Source organism: Petaurus breviceps, unplaced genomic scaffold, assembly GCF_028583685.1.
Source record: "Petaurus breviceps papuanus isolate PSGF00001 unplaced genomic scaffold, PetGlider_PUasm1.0 76, whole genome shotgun sequence".
NCBI classification, from domain to species: Eukaryota; Metazoa; Chordata; class Mammalia; order Diprotodontia; family Petauridae; genus Petaurus; species Petaurus breviceps.
In genome coordinates, this window is record NW_027186473.1 from 15841997 (window position 1) to 15848758 (window position 6762).

Sequence of the window (6762 nt, forward strand, 5' to 3'; positions counted from 1 at the left end):
TATTCTACCATCTTGGCTCCTGAAAGTTCAGTTAAGTGATTTTTAGACATTCAGGCTGTGGGTGGATAGTCCCCAGAGCAGCTGCTGCTGTAAACCCTGCACTTTCTCTTACCCAGCTCTGACTTATCCTCTATCTGGTGGTGAGATGCCTGTGAATTACCCTTGGGGTGAATAGATTTGCTGGTTGGGGCTTGCTCTCACTCTGCTGTGCTCTGCTCTCATGTCCATGCTGGTGCAGCCCCTGCATGCTCTATGCTTTTCCTGCCTAGACCTACATGGGTGCTTTCCTTGGCTGGGAATCTGCAATGCTGCGTCTCCCAGTGGATTCCCATCACTCTAAAATCCATTCAGATTCACTTTTTATAGGTTAGTGACAGAAGTTTGGTTGAGCTCAGAAAAGTTTGTGCTTCTGTTATGCCATCTTGGCTCCTCCCAAATGCAGATGATTTATGTGGGTTTATTTATATCCTGAAAATTTGCTGAAGTTGTTTATTATTTTGAATAGCTTTTTACTTGATTTTCTAGGATTCTTGAAGTATATTATTATTATATAATTTTCAAAGAACGTTAATTTAATTTCTTCTTTGCCTATTCTAATACCTTCAATTTATTTTTCTTTTCTTATTGCTAAAGCTGGCATATCACAGTTATGATTACTATCTCTGTGTTTTTCTCTCCATCCCATTCCCCTCCCTCCTGTTATGCTTTCATTTGCCCTCCTCCCTTTCCCTCCTCAAAAAAAAGTTTTGCTTTTCACCATCCCGTCCCTCAACTTTCCCTCCCTTCTATCAGCCCCCCTCCCCTTTCTTTCCCCTTTACCTTATTACTTCTTCCTTCCCTTCTAACCCCATCCCTTTCTTCTTTTCTTTCCCCTCCTACTGCCTGTAGGGCAACTTAGATTTCTATACCAAACTTTCTATAGCACATTTGTCATTTCCTTCTTGAACCAAATCAAGAGAGAGTGAAGTTCAAACAATGCTCATCTCCCTTTTGTATTTCCCTCTACTATAATATGTTTTTGTGCCTTTTCATGTTATGTAATTTACCCTTTTCTGCTTCCTCTTTTCCTCTTCTCTCATTACAATCCCTTTGCACTCCTTAATTATGTTTTTTTTAATCATGACATCAGTTAATTTATACCCACATCCTCTGTCTATGTATACCCCTTTTAAATGTCATGATAAAAATATAATTCTTAATATTTGCAAGTATCATCTTACCATGTAGGGATGTAGACAGTTTATAACATGTTATATTTTTCCTTCCTGTTTACCTTTTTATGCCTTTCTGAAGTCTTCCATTTGAAGATAAAATTTTCCACTGAGCTCTGGTCTTTTCATTAGTTAAGTATGGAAATCCTGTATTTCACTGAATGTCCATCTCTTTGCCTGAAAAATCATTCTCAAATTTGCTGGGTAGTTGATCCTTTATTGTAATCCAAGCTCCTTTGCCTTATGGAATATCATATTTCAAGCCCTCTGTCCTTTTAATGTAGAAACTGAAAGGTCCTGTGTGTTCCTGACTGTATTTCCACAATATTTGAATTGTTTCTTTCTGTCTGGTTGCATTATTTTCTCCTTGATTTGATAATTCTGGAATTTGGCTATAGTATTCCTTGGCATTTTCAATGTAGGATTGTGCTCACTAAGTGATTGGTGGATTCTTTCCAGGAGTTTACCCTCTGGTTCTAGTACCTTGGGGTAGTTTTCCTTGATGATTTCTTGAAAGATGCTGCCCAGCATCTTTTTTTTTTTCAACATGGCTTTCCAGTATACCAATAAGTCTTAAATTATCTCTCCTGCATCTATTTTTCCAGGTCAGTTGTTTTATCAATGACATATTTTAAAATTTCTTTTACTTTTTCATTCTTTAGGTTTCATTTGACAGATTCTTGATGCCTTATAGGGTCATTAGCTTCTCCTTGCCTAATTCTAATTTTTAGTAAATAGTTTTCTTCAGTTACCTTTTATGTTTTCTTCAGTGATTCCCCCCACCCCCATTTTGTTAATTTCATTTTTTAAGGATTTGTTTTCTTCAGTGAGACTTTTTATCCAATTTGGTCACTGTAGATTTAAATTTATCTTCTACTTCCCTAATTTGGCTTTTAAAATCTTTTTTAAGCTCCTCCAAGAATGTTTTTTGGGCTTGAGATCAGTTCATATTTCCATCTGTGGTCTCAGGTGTGGACACAGAGTCCATGTTGTCTCCTGAAAGTGATTCCACTCTTTCAGAATAATAGGATTCTATTATGTTTGGTCTTGCCTTTGCAAGTTGCTTCTGACCCATTGTAATTGCCTATTTCCTGTCCTTTAAAATGTATTTCTGCTCCTGCTGTACAGAGGGCTCTCTCCCAAGCTTCTCAGACTGAGAGCTAGGTGCCTGGTTGTTGGCTTTGTGTGCTGTAGCCTCTGGGTGTCTAGATGGAGATCAAGGCCAGCACTATCATTGTTTCCCCTGAGTTAACCTGAGGCTCACAGAGTAATCTGTGGGGGAGGGGTGGTCTGGCAGATTCAGATTTCTGCCTCTATGCCCCTGGGATACAGCTCAGACAAGCTTTTGCTGGTCAGGTGAGGTAAGGCTTGTTGGGACCCTTCCCCCCTTCCCTTCAGCCTCCTTACAGCCTCAGGTACACCCTTTCTCTTTGACTCCTAAGCCTGAGGCTATTTCCTTTATTTGAGGATTTTACTCTGGGTAGGACATTTCTTTCTGAGTTTTATAGGTCAGGGAGGGGGAATCAGAGAAGCTGGAGTTTACTTTGCCATCTTGGCCTCTGAAAAATCAAGCAGGTGATTTTTAAACTTTCACACTGGGGACTGATAGCCCCAGGAGAAACTGCTGTCTCTGCTGTGGCCCCTGTACTTTCTCTTACCCAGCTCTGATGGATCATCCCATCCTGTGTGGAGAAGCTGGTGAGATGGCTGCGAATCGCACTTGGAGTGGGTGAGTCTGCTGGCTCGGGCTCCTTCTCACTCCAGTGTAGTCTGCTCTATAGTCTGGGCCCATGAGGGTCCTGCATGCTCCGTGTTCCCCCTGCCTCGACCCACGTGGGCACTTTCCTAGGCTGGATTCTGCCACACTCCATCTCCCAGTGGATTCTGTCCCTCCAAAATCTGTTCAAATTCACTTTTTTTTCTGTTAATTTCATTTTTAAAGGAATTGTTCAATTTTTCTTCTCCCTCTAATTTGACTTTTAAAATCCTTCTTGAGCACTTCTCAAAAGACTTTTTGGACTTGAAACCAGTTCATATTCTCCTTTGAGATTTCAGATGTGGGTATAGTAATAATGCTCTCCTCTTCTGAATTTGTGTTTTTATCTTCTCTGTCCCCATAGTCATCTATTTTCTTTGCTTTTCTAAGTTTATTTTTGCTCATTGTGGTTGCCTTTTTCCTGGCTTTAAAGTTGACCTTTGCTTCTGGGATATAGGGGGTTCTGTCCTTCACTTCTTGGGCTGGGGCCTAGGGGTCCGGTTACTGACTTTGTGTGCAGGGGCCTCAGGTTCTGGCCACTGGAAACTATATAATTCTGTAACTTTCCTGCTGCTGAACTGGAGTGGGTAGTGGTGGCTGGTCTGGACTGAGGCCAGGTGAGGTCTATCTGTGTTTCCCCAGGGTTACTCTGAAGCTTGCAGGGTAAGGTGTGGGGGAGGGGTGTTCTGGCTTCTGGAGTTCTCCTTTTCCTTGGGTACTGCACTAAAATATGGGTAGGCTCCTAGTGTTGGTACTTGCTGACTTCACCACCCTGGGGCTCAGGACCTCCTGCTGGTTTGCTGAGGTAGGGCTTGTTGCTCACTTGCTATGATTTTTCCTGTCCTGTACTGGTGTCCTTGAGCCACAGCAAACAGGACTTTTCCTATTAATCTTCCTAGCCTCATGAGCTAAAAAAACTGCTGTACCCCATCTTTCTCCTGCCTCCAGAATTCCAGGATTTTTCCTGGGGTGTTATTTTTTCAGTTTTTCAAGGTAAGTAAGGGAGATTGAAAGCAATTTACTTCTCACTCTGCCATCTTGCCTCTTGGAAGTGCATCTCATAGTTTTTTTTTTTTTTTTAATAAAAATTCATTATTTATGTTAATGTGATGGGTTTGTTATTGTTATTTTAAGTGAAAAAATAAATGTTTTAATTCAATTTGGATTTTTACCATAAGCCATATAAACAAAAACTTTTTGGGGTCCTCGATAATTTTTAAGCATATAAAAACAGTCATCGGAAGCCAAGCTCACGTGGTCCCCGGCGGCCCCGAGCCTTATTCCCCAGCTGAGGCCATGGTGCGCGCTCCTGGCGCACCAGCGCGCACCGCACGCACTCCCTGGCCCACCAGCTGAAGGCCAAGCGGCGGCGGCAGGATCTGGACGAGATTCACCGGGACCTGCAGCCCGACAGCGCCGCCCGGAGGCCCCAGCCGGACGCCGAGCCGGACCCGGACCTGCCAGGAGGCGGCCACCACAGCTGCCTGGTCTGCGCGAGATACGTCATTGATACTGCCAGCCTGAAGAATCATTTGAAGTCCAAAGATCACAAAAAAAAAAAAAAAAAAAGACTGAAGCAGCTGACGATAGAACCCTACAGTCAGGAAGAAGCAGAGCGGGCAGCAGGCATGGGCTCTTATGTGCCCCTCAAGTTACTGGCAGTGCCCACAGAGGTACCCACTGAGATATCTGACATGGAGGTGGCCAGCTGACGCTGTCTAAGGCAGAGGAAGCCACTGTTGGCTAGCCATGCTAGGCTGGGCTGGCTGGACTATATCTCTCCCCCTAAACCCAGAGCAGAATCTCCATACTCTTGCCCAATAAAGGAGCTGAGCTGCAAAATAATAATAATGAATAAAAAAAAATAAAAATAAAAACAGTCGTCAATGATTTTTGTGCATGTAAAGGTTCTCTGTCCTGAGGCCAAAATGTTTGAGAACTGCTGTTCAGAACAATAGACCCTAGGATATTCTTAAGGGATATTTCTTGCCTACGATCATGTACCTTTTTCATTTGAGGCACACTTAAAAATAGATATGGAAATATATCTCATTTGCTCATATAGATTCACTTTTATACTTATCATCTTTGTTTTGAGCAAGTCTTACCGCATGATAAATATCTGTTTCTTAATCTGCTCTGCTACAGTTCAAATAGTTTATAATCTCACCTAGAAACATTTAGGATTCAGTGAAGTGGTAACCATGTGATCAAGATCAAGTGGCACACCACTTATTTTGTCATCATTGGCAGATAAAATATTTGTTCCAAATAAATTAATTTCTAGATAATTTCTGAGACTTAAAAAAGTAACCATTTTTAATGGAAATCTGTGTTGCAATATATCAATTCCTTCTTTGCTTTCTTTAATAGAATATACTAACTGGAAATCAATCTTTTCTTAGTACTTCAGGGTCATCTTTATGAGTAAAGATTAATACAACGATGACCTTAGGTCCTGTAGAGGTATATGGGAAGCGCATTCTAAATGAACTGCTCTGTATATTTCAACTTTTTATAGTTTCCCCTTTTCTTCCTCTATTGTTATACATCTCTTTTTTGGAAATTAGTAATTCTGCTTCTTAGACTTTCTACAGAAAGTTCACAGTGAGGATCTATGTCAGTCTTACAGAGAATTAAGTGTCTTTAATGAATGGATTGTAGGATATTATCTGTCTGTTGTTCTGTCTGTTTAGATATGGATAGCATCATTCTCTTTTTTGTAGAAAGTACTCTAGGCTCACTTTCCCTGAACCAAACCATATCACCCCCTCAGAGTTCTAGTGGTACTTCTGAGGGATTAGGGCATCTTTTTTTTTTTAATTCTGTTAAGTTGAAACCATATTCCAATGCGTTCTCTACCCTATTAACCCCTAGTGACTAGTCATCCAGGTATCCAATAAACCAATTATACAATCTAGTTGTCCAATTATTGAGTTAACCAATTATTGATGGACTTTTGCAAAGACTTATTTGCTTCAAATATATACAGCAAACACAGTGACAAAATCCTGCTTAACACCCCTCCCCAGCTCACTTGCCCTGTTAGTACCTGTCAGAGGCATAGTCTACCTTAGACTGCCCCTGTCTCTGAGAGAATGGGTTCATATTTAGCACAATTTTTATATAGTATTGGTCTCACAAATTTCACATCAAAATATGAGGTGATTTCTGTCCGAATCTCTGTCTCTGTTACCCATGGACTAGGTCCCAGAGGTTACTCTTTTGATCCTTGAAACCTCAAAGCAGAAAGACTCAAAGATCTTCACTTCAAGACCTCTCCATGGTTTGCTCTTCTGATCTTTCGAAAATCACAAGACTCATCCTTCAGATTTTCTCCACCTAAAATGAAAACATTAAGACTGAGGCAGAAAACCAAAGTTTTTACTTCTTAACCACCTGTTGACCTGTCATGAGAAGGACCTGAGACTTCTTCCTTCACAGCATTGCCTCTTCTCTCTCAGCAACTCTGCAAGGCAGGAAGAAGTCAAACTAGTGCCTGTAATGTAGCTGAAGACAAAATGGCTACACTTTATCTTGTGGTAAGCAGAATGAAACCAAGTGCAGAATATGCCCAATGCAAAATTCACATGAAGATTGTATTTGCAGCATTTTTCATATGTATATAAAAACTGACTGGCCATTCCCCTGCTGAATATTTTCAAAGTTCTGAATACTTGACAATATTTAGGTTCCTCCTCTAGGCTTCAAAATTTAATTAAATTTAATTAAAACACAAGGGATCGGGACAATTTCACTATATTTAATAGACTATAACACAATTCATTTATTCTA

The 6762-nt window shown here is 40.7% G+C and overlaps 1 pseudogene; it reads left to right on the forward strand.

Annotated features, from left to right (window-relative positions):
• Positions 1 to 275: 275 nt before the first annotated feature.
• LOC138174901 (zinc finger protein 593 pseudogene) lies at positions 276 to 4838 on the forward strand (annotated as a pseudogene).
• Positions 4839 to 6762: the final 1924 nt, after the last annotated feature.